The following is a 20223-nucleotide window of genomic DNA, read 5'->3' as shown; positions in this document are numbered from 1 at the left end:
TAAATTCCAACACACTGGACTCCAATGCCATTCAGAACCCATCAAACTTTTCAACAGTAAAAAAATTTCTTACAATTTGCTGTTACTGGCTTTAAGAACAACAATATATTCAGCAGTTCTATCTTTAAAAGCTGAAGGGATAACAACTCTGCTTGAATATTTATGAGCAGAAACTTGGAAATTTACATAAAAAAATTCAACATTCATTTTTCTTGACAAGACTGAAAGAAGGGTAGTTAGACAACAGCCTTAGGAATCTCCTCCAAACAAATCTTTTCACCAGATTTCTACTTAATTTAAAGCATACGCTAGAAAACAGTACCCCTTTCACCATAATATCCGAAACAGTGTTAGAAACATAGTTAAGATAAATGACTACTTTTTAGTTCTGTTACTTAATTTTAGATGCAGCAGACATAGAAATCCCTAAATGTGGCCTGGTGTTTGCATATTACTACTTAACCACAAATGCAGCTAGATAACATATATGGTTCAAAATATTTGTCAGTCACAAAATTCAAATTCAAACCACCATATAAACAAGATTTTTTTTTTAATATTATGCCCCATAACAGTCTCCTGAAAATCAACTACTTTTAGACACAACTTTGCAAAAGTTATGCTTCAGGTTATAATTTTCCAGGCTTGTTCTCACCTGATCAGGTGAAAACTTAAGGAAAGTTTGATAAAAATCCTTTGGCTGTTTCAGGCCTTGGCTACACTCTCACTTTACAGCGCTGCAACTGGGGTGTGAAAAAACACCCCCCTGAGCGCTGCAAGATACAGCGCTGTAAAGCGTCAGTGTAATCAGGGCAGCAGCGCTGGGAGCGCGGCTCCCAGCACTGCACGCTACACCCGTAAGGGATGTGGTTTACATGCAGCGCTGGGAGAGCTCTCTCCCAGCGCTGCCGCTCCGACTACATTCACACTTCAAACCGCTGCCGCGGCAGCGCTCCCGCAGCATTGCCAGGGCAGCGCTTTGAAATTCCAAATGTAGCCATATCAGTTACCCAAGTGTGAAAACCAAAAGGCTGTTTACAAATTGTCAGTTATTTTTCCACTTAGGTGTTTTATGGAATAATTAAAATATACAGGTTAATAGTTAAAATTCTGCATTTATCAAGTCCACAAAATAATGTCCATTGACAAGTTTTAAAAAACAGATTAATAAAGGACTAAATATAATGTGTAACATTAGTACATTGTTTTAAAACCACTTTTAGCATTAATCTAGATTAGAAAACTATAGTTCATTAAGTCTACATTTAAAGATGCCTTGCAAAAGGAAGACGAACATTGGGCATATGCTGTTTTTCACTTCTTTAAGTTGTGCAAAGAATGCCTGATTATATTTTAATATCAAATTATGAAATTTTTCCAGCTATTTTTTATATTATAAAAAGACAAATACTGTATTATCTAGCTTGGGCACCTATGACTGGAGGAACTATTGAAATGGTGGCACAAAGGAGGAATTAAATGTTGAACTAGTAAGAGGATAAGATTTTTTCCATCTGAATATTTAAAACCCTGTTTTGTTTGGTTTATAGATTCTTATTCAAAATGTTAATTAGTCAATAAAGATTTAACATCACCACCACTTCAGATATGTTAAGATGTCATCATAAACATCTCTTGTACTTTCTTTAATTCTCCAATAAAAACTAGGGAATATCAGCATTTACATTTTTGAGTTTTCTACATTAACAGAAAAAACAACACATCTTCTCAGGTCTTTTTAATACATCAAAGCAGTGAAGAAGATCAACTTTTAAAAAATCATTTGTGGGTCACATTTAAACAATAATGTAGTGCTTTATTTCAATACACAGTCATTTCAATACACGTTCATATGGTTCAGGTGTTTTATCTGGAGCATATTAAAAGTCACACACTATATATTAATTTCATTTGGTGATCATTTAATGTTTCATTTGGCATTGAATTTCATTTTATAAAAAAGTATCTAAAATGATGAAACATTATGGCTGACAAACCAAGTGCAAGAAAATCAGGTAATTCAACTGTCCATTCCCTTAACAGTTTGAATTATAATTATGAGGAATGGAGGGGAAGACACTGCCTCAATTCAGTACACAGGATGGATAATGATTAGCGAATGAAATCAGGGTTGTATAGTCAAGGAGATGGTTTTCCATAGGACTCCTGCCCTCATTTGTTGTAAGATGTATAATAAATGAAGCAGAGAACTTCAGAAGAAAAGGATGATCTTATGGTTAAGAATGTCACCCAGGAGAATAGGATTCTCTTCCTACTTCTCCCACAGCGTTCCTAAATGATGCTGGACAAATCACATAATCCAAACTATTTAAAGATGATCATTAACTACGTGTTCCTCATTTTCCAGATGCCAAATAAGACACAATTGGGGTCACATTTCCAAAAGTGCTGAGGACTCAACTGTAAATGAAGATGGCTGGAACTCTGCTCTAAACACAAAGTGCTACAAAAATGCAAAATACTCTGGAAAAGAAATCAGGTCCTTTATATCTCAATTTGGGCACTGAAAATGATATCTGTCTCAGCTTCCCATCTGTAAAACAGGAATACTACCATCTAAACTTATAGGAGATTTGGTGAATAAATACATTAATATCTGAGAAGCACTCTTATACTACGGGCACAGCACCACAAAAATGTCCAAGAGGCAATATATATAATTGTTGACTCAGAGCAGGGTTTGTATGGCGGGTTTTAAATAACTTGTGAGACACACTGAATCAGGAGGATTGTGCACTGAATGAGACAGAGGTTCTGTAGAAAAAATTGTATGTGATCATGCAATGAAAGACTGTCTACTAATGCACATATACAAGGGGGCCAAATGAAGGTTCCGTAGACAATTTAATTCAGCCATTTCCTAACTTTTCAATGTTTATTTTTAAAACTCTTTTGAGGTTGCAAAGTCAAAGTTTTTGGGGGATATAATTTAAATATATTTGGAGAATTCGCCTCAAGACAAAGACATTTACAAAGGTGATTGGAAAAAATTTGCTAGGATTATGTTGCATCTTATGTCAACCATTTGGGTGGCTCCCAGTTTAAAAAAAGCAAAGGCTTTGTTTTGCCAGGTGAAAGAAATATTTACAAAAGATATGTCTGATTACAGAGATATATTTCTTAACTGATGCAGTGATTTTAAAATTCGTCAAACTGTGTGGCCTTTGGCATGCGGCCTGTCAGGGAAATCTGCTGATGGGCTGGGCCAGTTTGTTTATCTATAGCGTCCACAGGTTTGGCCAATCGCAGCTCCCACTAGCCATGGTTCACCATTCCAGGCCAATGGGGGCTGCGGGAAGTGGCATGGGCTGAGGGACATGCCAAAGGTTGCTAATCCCTGCTTTAAAGGGACTGCTGAGCACACAACCCTCTGAAAGTCAATCAAGTTGGGCATCCAAAAAAAGTCACTAGACACTTTTGAAAATCTTGTCTTGAAGCTTCTTCTAGTCACACAAAGATGCTTATGAACAACAACTTTTATGGCTTAATGACTTTTACAACTCCTGCAGTGCCTCCAACCCCGACTTATACTGAGTAGCTTGCAATTATATTGGCAGTCTTACTGGGAAGTAAATAAGCATGGAACAAAATCAGTATGAAGATGGGACACTATAACAAGAATAGAAAAGAGAAGGAATGATCTGGTGAGTGCTGGCCTAAGCCAAAGCACATCCTGCACATATGCACAGTGTAACCTAATTTAGCTGAGCAATTTATAAGCTTAAGGCTATAATCATTGTAAGCCTTACTATCCCTGGGTAAAGTCTGATTTTAAAGGCTCTTAACCTGGCCTACTTAAAACCATTTTCTACCAGGTTGCTCAAGGGTACTTCTTAGCAACAGTAAGATACATTTTATATAAAATGTGATTATTTTTTAAACAGGAAAGATTTTTGTTTTGTTTTAAAAACTCTCCTGATAACTACCAATCTGTATTACTTTTTGTTCTAAACTTAAAAAGATCACTCTCCGAAAAAAAAAAAAAAAAAAAAAGCCACCCTGAAAAATTTCAGAAAGTTTGAAAGCAGGGACTTGGAACGGAAAACATTGTGTGACCTCAATTATGATGTTTGCTGCCCCCATGACTCCCATTATAGTACTAAGTTAATAAAAGGTATAAACATAAAAGATAACTAAGCTGCTGAGAGTTTTTAAAGTGACCAGGTTTTTAAAATCTGACCCCTGAAATCAGTTATATGCTTCGTACTCTTCTCCCACTGTCTCACCAGGAATGCTTCCCTTACCATCAACATCAGGTAACTAACATAGTTAAACTGGTCTTCCATGTGAAACCCAATTGTACTCCAGCTCCAAAGGCAGCATGGAAGGAGTATTAGATTAGATTAGAAACTTTACTTTAGTTCACTTCCCCTTTCCTTCTTATTACTGAAGACCTGATCATTCAGTGTGAACTTTTACATTTTGTTCAAAGTTACAACATAGCTTTGGACTATAAAGATAATTGCTAAATTTTGTCCCTTACAAAATTCTTAACAGGAGCTTAGGACACGATTTTAATGGCTTAAAGCAGCTGGGAGATGGAGGATGAACACATTAGGCAATCTTTAAGCAAAGAAACCAAAAAAACAAACAAACCAAAAAAATAAGTAAACTACCATGCATTTCAACATACTTCAAACTGATGCCTATCAGATGAGTGCCCAATCGCTCCCTTCAGTAGGTAGATAGTCCTTTCTTGGTATGGTAATCAGCAGATGTGACAGCCAGGTCCCATTTCTAGCAGGCTAAGTGCACGTCCTTTCCTGCTGTTGTGCATTAGGGGTGGCACATCTCTTTACACTTCTTACCTCTGTTGACCCGTGCAACAAGCAGGGTTTTATCTTTAAACATAAGAAAACCTTAATGCATGTATACTAAGAGTGTTTTGCAATTTCCTTTAAACAGGCTGGAGCTGCAGTAAAATAGCAATTTAAAAAAGTTAAAAGTATGTATAGCCACACAAGGTAACCAAACACACCTAACAGGATTCCTCACACTACCACTGAAATTAAATACATGTCTACACACGACTTTTAAGACAAACTGTCAATGTCTTTTCCTTTAGTAGTTTGCAGTGTTGTAGCTGTGCTGGTGCTAGGATATTAGAGAGACAAGATGGGTGAAGTAATATTCTTTATTGAACCAACTATTTTTGGTGAGAGAGAAACAAGCTCTTGAGCTTACTCAGAGCTTTGAGCTTACTCAGAGCTCTTCTCCAGGTCTTAGAAATGTACTTCGTATCACAGCTAAATACAAGGAGAAAAAGACTGTTTAGCGTAAATAGTTAACACATTTCCCTTTAGTTGTCATCTTAGGCTTAAAAACAGACTTGATTTTTACTAAGCTTTCTTAAAAAAAAAATCAATGTTCACATGAATATCTATCATTTTGGAATATTAATTTCTGCAGCCACACAAATCCTGTACGTTATCTTCTGAACAAGCAACTTATTTCCTTACTGCTTTCTAAAACTGGGATGAAAGTAATCAGCTATATCTGAATATCTAAGTTAGAATAAGTACAAACTTCTGAACCTTCACATAATTTCTATGTTAATAACCACAGCTGGCAACTAAAGCTCAAACTGCTTACAAATATTTGTCTAGCATTAGAGCTCAGGTATGTATCCCCAAAATGTCAGATGGGAACAATGACCGGTCTCAGACAAGCTACTGAAGGAGCATTCATAATAATGGCTATGTAGGAATGATTGGAAATAGGCAACCAGAAGAAATTACTTGTCCGTATTTGTCTGGAGTGTGATGAAAAATAAGGCATGCCTGAGTTGATCTTGAAAAATGCCATTATAGATAACTTACAATACAAGGAGAGAAGCAATTTTTGGGGAGAACAAGGTAACTTTATAAGAATACCAAGTTTCAAATACTGCCAAACTTGTAACATCATAGGAATAATCCTTAGATCAATTTTTGAGACAAGGGACAATAGCAATTTCCACAGATTCACACTCATGCTATGTGATGGGGGGATGCAACAAGTTGCTAGTATGGATGGGAAAAACTAGGTGAGTATTCAGTAGAATGAACACACACAAACATGAACTTCTGCTTGGCTGGTGGCTTTCAGAAAAAGGAGCAACAGTTTTTCCTCAAATTCATATCCAATACTGCAGTTTTTAGACCTCATTTTAATTAACTCCAACAAACTGATGTCTCAATTTTTGAACTAAGATTACCCAAGCACTTCCCAACTGTTGGGTCAGCTATTGAGGTTAGCATGCAGGTGCTGGGTGGTGTTGATGGCCTGTAATATACAGATCGTCAGACTAGACTATGTGATGGTCCCTTCTGACCTTTAATTCTATGACAAAGTACAGGAATATCCAAAAGTCTCTTTAGGAGGTGCTCACTAATACTATTTGGACATCAAGGTGGTGATCTATCATGGCTTAAGAACTTTAATTTATTTTTGAAAGCATGAAAACAAGAGAGAATGATCAGAAGAACAAAAAGCAGCACACACTGAATTCTACAAGTTTCTGCTTACAACTAACTTTCCCCAGAAATGTATATGCTCTCAAAAGTCGTCAGAACTGACCACTATTATATCCTAGAAGATTTGAAAGGCCCAGCATCTTTGGAGACTATCTATAGAAGGCCAGAGGAGAAATTACATCCAAAAATTCTTGGAATTTCTGCTGAAAGGGCTAACAATCACATCTGAAGGAGAAGGCAAACAGTAAAACCTTTATTCTCTCTAATATCTTTCAATGCCTAATCTAGTGGCTCGCCAAACAGATGCTCTCTTGAAAAGGAAGAGATATATCATTCATTATGTTCAATTTCCTGAACCAAGACATCAGCCAGAGAAACCAACTGGATGTAAGGCTAATTGTCATAAAATTAGAGCATCTCAGACTGCATCATGTCACAGAGGATCTTTTATGAGACAACCTGTAGACTTCTTAAAGCCATTGCTTAGCTAGTGACTCTATGAAAGGAAGGCTTTCTCCAAATAAAATTTTGCTTAAAAAATTCTAACTAAGCAGAGGGTACAACTTCAGGTGTGTCCACTAAACCCATTTTCCCATAAATCCACTCCTCTCACCAGCTGCAGGAGAAGTCTTGCCACTTCTCTAAGCATGAACTGGGGAAAGAGAATAAACTAATATAGTATGTATAATCTTAAAGTCATTTTAAAATGCAGTTTGTCTGTAGTATAAATTTCTCAATATTTTCATTATGCGATGTAAGAGCTTATATCAGTGAAACACTGACTGTACTTTCCTCCATCAAATAATGTTGACTTGTTGGACATGTTTGTGCTCTGGCCAAACAAACTTGAGTAGAAACAGAATGTCCATGTAGAAAATTTAACTAAAATATTTTAATTCAAGTAGAAATTAAAAACTAGATTCCGAAATAGTTTAAGAGAGCTACTCAGTGTAAGTGGCAGCATTTCTGTAGATTAAAATTCTGCAAACCACTACTGAGCTATTTTTAAATTATTAGCAGGAAGTACAGACAGACAGGATGTACTGTATATGCAGGGAGCACTTAATTATAATTTAAACAAAATACATCTTAATACAGCTGCAGCCTTAATAAAAGAGAACATCTGATAGTTATTTGAAAAGGTTTTACAGTGTCAAGCTAAGTGTTGCTACTTAATTTGTGAGTGAGTTTAGTGTTCATGAAAGTGAAGTACTGGTTACACTGGACTATAGGCAACATCCATTTAATTTCAGACATCCACCTTATAGCATTTGAAAATGGCACGAACACAATCATGTCACTCTGCCCTACACCTTTGGTAAACTATACTAGACTAAGTGAGGCATTCAATAGCATCCTCTCCTCTCACATACAATCTAATGTCTCAATCATGACGTGCAACGACCTTATTTATTAATTCCTGAACTTTCCTTTAGCAGAGACTGCTAATTCATGCTGAATTACATCAAGGTTGGTTTGATTTTGCAAGGTTCACAGGGAATTATGGGAAAGCACTAGCTCATTTCCATTTGTAATCATTCATATTAACTCCAGGAGATTAACATGCATTTAACCTTAGAATAATGCACTTTCCACTCCTCTCCTTCACACCACTCTGAGGACATTCATATCAGCCTCTGCATGGTTCTGAACAGACAAACACTTGTATCCTAATGTAACTGCTTTTGAGTGTTACAACGGACTGTTTTATTAACATTATTATTAACAGAATGTTTCTGCTTTCAAATGCGGCCACCGTGGCCACGGGTTCTTCCTACGGCCACGATAGCCTTGGGCAGAGATGGGGGAAGGCGCAAAGCAGTGACCCCTCCCTGCAGCACCCAGGGCTCCGGATCGGGGCTTCAGCCCAGGGCCAGTCTTACTGGACACAAAGGTCAAGAGGCAAGGAGTGAGGTGAACCTGAGGTGTGAGGTCCTGGAAGGGAGGTCAGGGCAATGGGAGAGGGGACTGCAATGGAGAGATCACAGGAGTGGGTGGAGGCAACAGAGGGGATCTGTGGAGGACCCAGGGAGGCAGCAGGGCTAGAGGAACCAACATATAACTGTACATTATTTTTATTATTGAGTCTGCAAAAAATACCCTACAAAAATAAATTGCAATGATCTGGACATGTATATGTGCATATTTGTTTGTTTTTCCTAAAGTTACTTAAGTATTTTAGGAGATTTTGTCAGAGCGGCCACCAGCAAGAGTTCACTGTACATGGGCTTGTACACAGGAAGGGGCATGGGCCAATTAGCTACTGCTTTAATGCTGACACTCATCTTTGGATAGGCTCACCATGGAAAAGTAGTAGCACCATGAAACCAACAGTCTGCACTGTTGTGATTTCAGACATTTGTTTATTAACCAGATACGAGTTTATCAAAATCAATCATCTTACAGTGCTTATGCAAGCCCTCAGGTGTGAAGCAGAATGATCTAAATTAAAATCAAAGAGGAAATAATGCAAACAAAACTGATAATATTTAAAGAGGTATGCACTTTACAATAGAGGTATGTATGTTGATCATAAAACCTTTATGAATTAATAGATGAAATTTGTGTTTCAAAGAAAGATGTACTAAGAGTCACTATAAAAAAACACTTTCTTGTCAAAGGGATCTCTATGGGAGGTTAAAATAATTATCTATGCCAATACTCATTTTTGAGATAACAAGTCTATCAAGTCAGAGTCTCTGTCAATTTATATAATGTGGGTATTATACAAACGACTCAAGAGAAGTTGCCAAATTCCTTTCAACAAGTACCTAGAGTCAACCCTTGAGCCTTGGCTTAAAAATGAAAGAGTAGTGTTTTAGCTGCTATGATAAATAATCAACATTCTTCAGAAGTTGCTCTATGTACCTGTGATGGGTTGGATCACAGAAACTCCCTGGGAGCTGCCAACTGATGTGCCAAGACTACCACTGCTCCTGTTTCCCCTGCCAGCTCAGGACTCCAGCACCCTGTCTTGCTGAGCCAGACACTCCCGTCTGCTCCAACACAGACCCAGGGTCTGAATTACTTGCCCCAAAGCTGCAGGTTTACCTGAAAACAGCTTGTCTTTAGCACTCAGATGCCCAACTCTCACTGGGGTCTAAATCCAAATAAATCCGTTTTACCCTGTATTAAAGCTTATGCAGGGTACACTCATAAATTGTTCCCCCTCTATAACACTGATAGAGAGATATACACAGTTGTTTGCTCCCCCAGGTATTAATACATACTGAGTTGACTAATATGTAAAAAGTGATTTTATTAAATACAGAAAGTAGGATTTAAGTGCTTCCAAATCACCAAGCAAAATAAAATAAAATGTGCAAATCTATGTCTAATCAAACTGAACACAGATAATCTCGCCCTATGTTTCAGTAAGTTTTTTCCTCAGACTGGACACCTTCCAGGCCTGGGCACAGTTCTTTCCCCTGGTACAGCTCTTGTTCCAGCTTAGGTGGTAGCTAGGGGATTCTTCATGATGGCTTTCTCCTTCCTTTGTTCTCATCCACCCCTTTATATATCTTTTGCATAAGGCAGGAATCCTTTTGTCCCTCTCTGAGTTCCCACCCCCTCCTTCTCAATGGAAAGACACCAGATTAAAGATGGATTCCAGTTTAGGTGACATGATCACATGTCATTGCGAGAGTTCATTACCCACTTGCCAGCACACAGGTATACAGGAAGACTTACAGGTAAAACAGCCATTTGCAGACAATGGTCCTAGTTAATGGGAGTCATCAAGATTCCAAACCACCATTAATGATCCACACTTTACATAATTACAATAGGCCCTCAGAGTTAAATTTTATATTTCTAGTTTCAGATATAAAAGAGTGGTACATTTACACAAGTAGGATGATCACACTCAGGGCCTGGCTACACTGGAGAGTTGCAGCGCTGGTGGTGGGTTTACAGCGCCGCAACTTAGTAACTGTCCACACCTGCAAGGCACATCCAGCGCTGCAACTCCCTGGCTGCAGCGCTGGCTGTACACCTGGTCTGCTTGGCATGTAACGATTGCAGCGCTGGTGATGCAGCGCAGCTCGTCAAGTGTGGCCACCAAAAGCGCTGTTATTGGCCTCCAGAGTATTAGGAGGTATCCCAGAATTCCTGTCCACAACAAACCGGAAGAATGGCTAAACTCCGAGCTCCGGAGCTACTTATCTAAAAACAAGCACAGCTGCTCTTTGCTCCAGCGAGCCACGAGCAGAGGCAGGGGAATTCCTTTGGAATGTTCACAGCTGTTTGCTTGAGGAGAGAGGGGAGTCCGTGTTGAGCAGCAGTTTATGTGGTCTGAAGGCTATTTAGGAGTGCATAATTTGCATTTAGTGAATAAGAGAGGGGGGGAAGGGGTCAAAACTTTTAAAATGATTGAAGGTAGGTGCTGTGTATCTTCCAGTCCTCAGAACTTGCAAGGCAGGGAGCTGAGAACAGTGTCAGCTCCAAAAATCCACTCTCTCTGTCTCCCCCACGCTCCCTGTCACACTCCACCCCACCCCCGTTTTGAAAAGCACGTTGCAGCCACTTGAATGCTGGAATAGCTGCCCACAATGCACCACTCCCAACAGTGCTGCAAATGCCACACTGCAGCGCTTTCCCTACACAGCTGTACGAAGAAAGCTGAAACTCCCAGCGCTGTACAACTGTAAGTGTAGCCATACCCTCAGATTCTAAGCTTTGTAATGATACCTTACAAAAGACCTTTTGCATGAAGCACATCTCAGTTACATTATATTCACTTATTAACTTTTTATAAAACCATATAGACTGCATAACGTCACAGTACCCAAATGGAAAACTTGATACATCTCTATGCTAAACCCAAACTATTGCAGCCAGAAGTTGATCTGAGATTTCTGTTAAGAATTAAGATTACATTATTAGCAGCAGCACTTCTACTGAACCAGAGCTAGTAAATGGACAAAGAAAAAACACACATTTCGAAGAACCACAATATATTTGTCCCTCATTCTTAGCATTTAATTAAAATGTGTTTTATAATTAGCTATTACAAAGACTACATATTACAGACACCTAAAATTTGAATATATTTCTTCTACTCCTAGAAACAATCTTTTAGTCACAAAGTTATAAAGCAGCAAGAGTGTAGAAAAAATAGTTTTAAAAGCATCAGTTTTAAAGAAAGTTTCAATAAATCACCATCTAGTCTTGCTGCTGAGCAATCAAGAAAACATAACTCTCCTTCAGAGCTTCTTAACCAAAAGATCATTTTCTCCTCCCTCTTAAAAACTGTTCAAATAGTGACAAGTACATTATCTGCAGTTTGTTTTAAGTTTACTTCTACCAACATCTTTCCCAACTCCTACATTCTATATTAGGGTTCTCAAACTGGGGGTTGTGACCCTTTCAGGGTGTCGCAAGGGTATTACTGGGGCATGCGAGCTGTCAGCCTCCACCCCAAGCCCTGCTTAACTTCCAGCATTTATAATAGTGTTCAATATAAAAAACGTTTTTAATTTATCTGGGGGAGGTCACACTCAGAGGCTTGCTGTGCGAAAGGGGCCACCAATACAAAACTTTGAGAACCACTGTTCTGTATCACAGTAATCATAGATATCACTGTATGGTTAAAAAGATGGATTAAGTTTTAAATATGATTTGGGTCGAAGGGAAAATGGACAGAATAAGTACTTTAAAAAAGTTGTGCTAGAAAAAAGATTGAAGGTTTGGTTACTAAAAAACGGTCTGTATAGTGAAAGTTAAGTCATAGTAAGAAAATCAGGAGACTATTCCCACAAAATATTTAGAACGCTACCTAAGAAAGATCCACTGAGGAGCTGGAGAGGGGCTAACATGAGTGACAGCCAATGGGCTCAGTGAAAGAATAGCTCATTTGTTATTAAAACAAGAGATAACTAAATTGATTAAATTCACACCTTACACAGACCAGCCCCGAGACTGAGCCAACTGCTACTCATTTAGACCATTGTCCTGCGAACACACCCATCATCCCAGCAACTACAGTAGGTGGTCCAGAGGGAACTCCTTACCTGCATCCTTTACCAGGTCTGCTAGGAAAGCCTGGAGGATGCACTGTGCAGAGCGTGTATCACCAGAACCCTCCAACTGTGCCTGAGGTGGAAAGAGAGAACATAGGGCACAGCCACCATTTTGCTGAGTGGGAGAATCCTATGCTAGTGCATCCTGCCTTTCCTCTTGCCACTGCCTGAACAGAGTTAAAAGATTCAGAGTACTCGTGACAAGCCTCACCAGACTCATTTGCATAAGACCTCCATGATTCCTCCTCAGCAACCAACTGGGAGACTGCTAGTAGTCAGGGAAGACCACATGAAGAACAAGAGAGGAGCCATTCCCCAACTGACCACTAACAGTTCAGAGAGGACTTGCATTCCACAGCCAGAGACTGCAGCATGACCTCCCTGCCACTACTACAGCAAGAAGAGATTACAGAACAACCCCTGCTACTGCTGATGCCAAGAAATGCCTCCCTACAAGTCACTAAGGAAGATTCACAGATTCCAAGGCCAGAAGGGACCATTACGATCATCTAGTCTGAGCTCCTGTGTAACACAGGCCATAGAACTTGTCAAAAATAATTCCTAGAGCAGATCTTTCAGAAAAATATCCAATCTGGATTTAAAATAGTCAGTGATGGAGAACCCACCACGACCGTTAGTAAATACTGTTTCAATGGTTAATTACCCTCACTGTCAAAAATGTACACCTTATTTCCAGTCTAAATTTGTCTAGCCTCAACTTCCAGCCATTGGATCACGTTATACCTTTCTTTGCTAGACTGATGAGCCCATTATTAAATACTTGTTCCCCATGTTTGTACTTATAGACTGGAATCAAGTCACCTCCTATCCTTCTCTTTGTTAATTTAAATAGAGTCAGCTCTTTGAGTTTATCACTACAAGGCAGGTTTTCTAATCCTTTAATCACTCTCGTGGCACTTGTTGGAATCCTCTCCAATTTATCAACATCCTCCTTGAACTGGGGCACCAGAACAGGACACAGTATTCCAGCCATGGTTGCACCGGTGCCAAATACAAAGATAAAATAACCTTTCTACTATTACTCGAGGTGCTCTGTTTATGCATTCCAGGATTGCATTAGTGCCTTTGGCCACTGCATCACACTGGGAGCTCAGGTTTACCTGATTATCCACCACAGCTCTCAAATCTTTTTCAGAGTCACTACTTCCCAGGAAAGAATCCTCCATACTGTAAATATTACCCATGTGTTTTGTTCCTAAATGTATACATTTATGTTTAGCCATGTTAAAATGCATATTGTTTGCTTGTGTCCAGTTTACCAAGTGATCAAGATTGCTTTGAATCAGTGACCTGTTCTCGTCATTATTTACCACTCCTCCAAGAGGAAGCATGGAGCAAGGGTGGGAAAATATGAAATTGATGGAGCATGTGTGTGTTGGGGGAAGTGGAATGAGAGCATATTTCAGTCAGGGAATGTCCATATACCACTGATTGAGGCAGGAATTTTGAGTGAGCACCTTATTAAACTTTTGGAAGCATGTCATTGAAAAAAATCCTCCAGAAGTGCCTCAAAATAGATTAAGTTCACAACTCCCCTCCTCCTCCTCCCCGCCATGAATAAAGTAAATGAAACAGCTTTGAAATATTCCATATTAATTTTGTTTATACATCCTCTTCACGGGAAGGAGGGACTAATTATCATAACTTTATTTACTTACAGTATATGCTATGGCTATTACTATCAGTTTGAGATTTAAAAAAAGCTTGACTGTATAAAAGCTACGGACAGAAAACTAACATTATAGCTAACTGAACACTGCTCTTCAGAATCATTAATGAAGGAAACCTAATAAGATACTGTGACGTTAATAACGAACTGTGACCGTACAGATCATTGTTGCAACCAAGGTCCTGTAGTGGCACCAAATCTTGCATAAAGAGGGTCAAATAAGGTGTTTTAAGACAATATTATGGTTTGCTGGTTATGATTATGCTCTGTATGCATATATCATTTTTGTATTTAAAAAGTTATAAGTATTGGTTCTATACTGTTTGTATTTCAAACTTATGCTATGCTTCTGGGGAACAAGCCAGACAATTTGGTGTCAGCAATGCGGAGCCTGCTTGATGGCCCATTAAAGACCATCAGCTATACAACTGACCCCTTGAAAGAAGGCAGATATAACTTGTGACTCAGCAAGACATGCAGGGACATGCCTATGGACAGAACTCTAAGGTTTTTCCATGCCATGGGATGGGTAGCTTGTGGTTGGAACCAAGAAAGCACAAACCACATGGCAAAAGGACTATAAAAAGGCAGCTGCATCATCTCTATCTGGTCTTCAATCCTGCTTATTACCTGTGGAGGAACCTTGCTGCAAACTGAAGCTCTGAACAAAGGACTGAATGACCCTATCTGCTGTGGAAGTACTCCAGAGACTTGATTTGAAACTGCAGTTTATTCCATCACTGCTACAAGCCTGAACCAAGAACTTTGCCATTACTGTAAGTAATTGATTCCACTTAACCAATTTTAGCTATCATCTATATCTTTTCCCTTTTATGAATAAACCTTTAGATTCTAAAGGATTGGCAACAGCGTGATTTGTGGGTAAGATCTGACATATATTGACTTGGGTCTGGGGCTTGGGCCTTTGGGATGGAAAGAACCTTTTTTCTTTTACTGGGGTATTGGTTTTCAAAACCATTCATCCCCATAATGAGTGGCACTGGTGGTGATACTGGGTAACTAGAGTGTCTAAAGGAATTGCTTGTGTGACTTATGGTTAGTCAGTGGGGTAAAACCAAAGTCCTCTCTGTTTGGCTGGTTTGGTTTGCCTTGGTGTGCAAAGGAACCCCAGCCTCGGGCTGTAACTGCCTTGCTTTAAGGGATTTGTCCTGAATTGGTACTCTCAAAAGTGTCCCACCAAGGGCAGCATTGTTACAGACACAAAAATTATTTAAAATACATAAGGAAGTTCATTTTATATACTTAATGCTCTCTGAAGATATGTTGATGCTGCAAAAGCACATTGCTCTCGTTTCCAAGTAAATCCCAGTGGGGAGATCCATTTTACACTGTACTCCCTGGACAACGCACCTAAGCCAGGTAACAGCCTCAATTCATACAGGTTTCTTCTACATCAGGGATTAGAGCAGCAGGAGATCTACAGAAGCTGGCAAGTGATACATGTGAAGAGATGTTATCAAGAAGAATCCAACTACAGATATTAAGACCAAATTTAAGTCCTCTGACAGGCACTCAGTTTTTTGGAGCATATGTATTCCATTCCTGACAAGGGAAGGGAGTTAATTAGCTCCCATGGAAAGAGCAGTACATACCACACCACTGAGGAATTGTGCAAACAGTTTGTACAATTCCTCAGTGGTATGACATATACTTTTCCTTCCAAGCAGGAAGAGGCTGACAGCTGGGTCTTATTAAGGAAATAGGCCTTTGAACCATGGGGTAGGTCACTGCTCCCAGGAGGAGAGCACTTTCTGGATCCCAGGCTAAGAGGACCCTGCCTACACAGCTCAGCACTGAAACACATGGAAAATGAGCAACTCTACTGTCAAGGGACATTAGCTCTCCAGAGAACGCTACCACCACAGTCAGTGATATTTCAGGCTAAGAGGATCCTTCTAGCATTTAAAAATTATAATGGTGTTGTTTCCTGGAATTTCAACACCAAAGTCAACTGAACCCCTGCGACTCCACTAAAATTGCACATTCTTGCATATAAAATGTTCTCAAATTTACCTTACCAAAAGAATTCTTGACTACAGCCAGTCAAGACAGACTTTTTCATTTAAATGCCGTTCCATTAAGTGAATGAGCACTGGGCATAACTTCAAGCAGGTGTCTTGGGTACATGCAGCTTTACATTTCAGCATGTTTGCTAGTTGAGTTGTGTCATTCAGTGTTCGATTATTATTTCTGGCTCTTATCTCTAAATTTAGTGTTTTATTAAAGTCGCTATACTAAGGTCAACCTCCCAGACTTGACTGCCAGTGAAAAATCCCATACTAGGATTTTAAATATATTTTTACCTTTGTATTAACTTATTTTAATAAAATGTAATGTTATCTAAAATCTTTGTACCATCCACATACCAACTAAATCATAAGAAACTAAGGAAATTTGTGGATCAATGTATAGACATTCTGTAAAACTCCCTCGTGGCTAGGGTTACCAATTGTCTAATCGCAGAAACCCAAACACCCTTTCCCTGCCTCTGAACCGAGATCTTGTCATGCCACGCCCCTCTCCTGGTCAGACATCCCACCCCTCACTCACTCTATCTCCCTTCCTTCCATCGCTCGCTCTCCCACACCCTTACTCACTTTCACCAGGCTGAGGCAGGGGGGATGGAGTGCAGGAGGGGATGAGGGATGCAGGCTCTGGCTGGGCAGCGCTTACTTCAGGCAGCTCCCAGAAGTGACCAGCATGTCTGTCTCAGGGGCAGCCAGGCAGTTCTGCGCACTGCCCCTGCCTGTAGGCAACACCCCTATAACTCCCACTGGCCGCAGTTTCCGGCCAATGGAAGCTGCGAAGTCAGCACTCGGGACGGGGGCAGCACACAGAGACCCCCTGGCCACCCCTGTGCTTAAGAGCCAGAGGGATGTGTCAGTCACTTTCGGGAGCCATGCAGAGCCAGGGCAGATAGGGAGCCTGCCTTATACCCACTGTGCCACCGACCGGACTTTGGCCTACTAAAATCTCCCAGATTGCCTTTAACAGTCACCAGGAGATTGAGGCCGATTCCGAGAGACTCCCCAGTCAACCCAGGAGGATTGGCAACCCTACGAGTAGCTTCAGTGACAGTTAGCATTAGGGCACATTGACAATAGATCTGCACTGGTGGAGTAAATGCTGAATCTCATTTTTGCATCAGTTGGCACATGATTTTATGGTGTTTCCTGGAGACAGACCTGAGATCTCATGGGACCCATCAACACGGGGACACATTTTCACATTCCAAGGGCCTTGGCCTTCACAAATTCCTGCAGTTTGCAACCAGTTAAACATTTCCAATACAGTAGAACCTCAGAGCTATGAGCACCTCAGGAATGGAGGTTGGTCGCAACTCTGAACAAAACATCATGGTTGCTCTTTCAAAAGTTTACAACTTACAGCTCTGAATATAAAATGCTGCTTTTAACCATCTTAATTTAAATGAAACAAGCACAGAAATAGTTTTCTTACCTCATCAAATCTTTTTTTAATCCCCCCTGCCTTTTTTTTTTTTTTTTTTAGTAATTTACATTGAACACAGTACTGTATATGGATTTTTTTTGGCCCATGCCTGATTGCATACTGTCAGTTCCAAATGAGGTGTGTGGTTGACTGGTCAGTTCATAACTGGTGTTCATAACTCTGAGGTTCTATGTACCAAGTCATTCTATTTGACCTAATCTAGCCGCCACATGTCTTCAAAGGTAAAAGATATATCCTGCTTTATTCTGATAGCTGACTAGCTCATAAAGGCAGCTTATAGTTGTGTGTGATCAGGGGATATTATGTATGAAGCATACACAGTTTGGTTTTGATATTGAGATTTTTTGGGCTTTTCAACACTGTAAAAAAGCCAGAGCAATCTGGATGGATTCTTATTTTGCAATTATATAGCAAAAGAAAATACTAAAAACTGGGTAAAAAACTAAGCCATTGTTTGCATTAGTGACGGGTGTGCCACAAGATTGTTTAAAACAATTAAGAAAACTACTGGCAGTCCTTTTCAAAATGAGTCATCTGAGTATTATTTGCAACACTTTCCTGAAACTATAATTTAAATTTCTACAGCTATTTTCTTAGCATAATTTAATGATTGAACAGATTTGCTTGTTAACAACATTCTGAAAGTAGTAACAATTAAAAGAGGCCTTTCAAACTAGTATCAGACAATCTCATTTTCCGTTACTATTAGGAACACGAATTCATTTCTTCATGAAGCAAAAGTAACTGTTCGCCAAAGTATCACAATGCATTGTGCTTAAACACACAAAAGTATGCCAACTTCATTTAAAACAAAACCATAAAATTAAAAATATACACATTAAAAACAAACTCTGAACTCAGAAAACATCACATTTCATCTCCTCAGTACACTTAAGCACAGAATACAAAATCACAGCAAGCACAGCATGTTTGCACCAATAATTATAATGGCTCTCTCAGCAACTGAGAACCTTAAAATTATAGTTTAACCATGGAACAGAACAGGTAAAGCACAGATGGCAGAAGTACGAGCTTACTCATATACTCTCTCTTTGTGCTAGTTTTGGAGTAGCCGCATCCAAGGATATTTGTAATGTTCACCTCAAAATATTTAGTACAAGTGAGTGAACTGTATGTAGATGGGCAAATGAAATTTGTGCAGCGGACGAAAACAAAGATACTGGTGAATAGCTATACGTGGAGGCTGAAGAAAACCTGCACAGCTTTTGGGTCATGGTATCTGGTAGAGAATGAGCACAGAGGAATATAATTGAACTGATTATTAGTCACTGCAGGAGATGTGAATGTACTTTGGTGTGAGAGACCAGATTTACGCAAGACAACAAAAATCTGAGGAGCATCATAATGAGATTAAGATAAATTCTTTTGGGCTGTATTTCAAGCACAGTGTCCCTGACTTTCTCTTTTAGCTTCCCATACTGACAGACTGTTCTTCCCTTGTATGTGACTGTTCTTAAGTATAAGTAGAAGTTTTCTTTACTGCCAACTCCAAATATATTTATGACCTCTGACTTTCATCTTGTTTCAGTATTTGATCCAACATTTATGGACCAAATGTCATAATTTCCTCCCCACTGGTAAAGAAATACCCTGGTATCTTCATGTCGCTAGGAAGAATTAAGCCTGCTATATAATGGGTTCTGATTCCTTGAGAAGTTTGTGTAAGGCTTTATTGAACCAAGTATACACATTTCTCTTACAACTGCACATGCTTTCATTGCTCTGACAAGAGATGGAAGGGTGAGAAGCATTGAGAGATCAGAGCTCTGGAGATTGTGAGCTGCTGGTGATGGGCTTCAAGAAAACAGCATAGAACAGTGGTGCTCACTATGACACTGGGGCTCCCTGGTGGTCCGCAAGAAGGTTTCAGAGGGCCACCAAAATAAACCAGAGAGCAAGGGCTGAAGCACGAACAACTTAGCTTTATGCAGCCGGGAAATTACCCTGCTTGCTAACCCCTAACACCAGCCCTGGCTTTTAATATACTGGATATGCAGAAAAACAGTTGTTGTGGCGCTGTTTATATAGCATGTTGTGGGAGCCTCAGAAAGAAAGAGGTTGAGAACCCTTGGTATAGAAGATTCCCTGCTGCATTCCTTTACAGCTATCCAGGTCAAAACTGGAGTTCATTGATAAAATATGGCCCATATAAACCATTAGGTACTAGTAACTACATCTAAACTTTAATATTTTGGTTGTGTGGGAATGTATGCTAATATAGAAGACAATATTTTCAAAAGTGCCCAAATCTCACTGAAAGTCAATTTCCCCTATAGGAAATGGAGTGAGACTTCAGTGCCTAATCACTGACGCTTTTCATAATCCTTAGCCATAAGCATCAGGGTCCAAAATGTGACTATATCTACAATGCTAACTAGTTTTCAATAACTCACAGGTAAAACAAGTTTAGCAAATTATAAATGAGGTATAAGTTACAATTCAGAGTAAAGACAAATTCGCTTGGAATGAAACCCTTCTAAAGCTCTTCTACTAGATTCTTACTTAAAGTAAAGAGACTGTCCAG

General features: G+C 39.4%; 1 protein-coding gene across 4 annotated transcripts in view; it reads right to left on the bottom strand.

Annotated features, from left to right (window-relative positions):
- Positions 1 to 20223, bottom strand: part of RAPH1 (Ras association (RalGDS/AF-6) and pleckstrin homology domains 1) — a 155855-nt gene that overhangs the window by 98648 nt on the left and 36984 nt on the right. The window lies entirely within an intron of this gene.

Source organism: Gopherus flavomarginatus, chromosome 10 (assembly GCF_025201925.1).
Source record: "Gopherus flavomarginatus isolate rGopFla2 chromosome 10, rGopFla2.mat.asm, whole genome shotgun sequence".
Lineage (NCBI taxonomy): Eukaryota > Metazoa > Chordata > Testudines > Testudinidae > Gopherus > Gopherus flavomarginatus.
The sequence above is the reverse complement of the archived record's forward strand: the minus strand, read 5'-3'. Positions and strand labels throughout refer to the sequence as shown.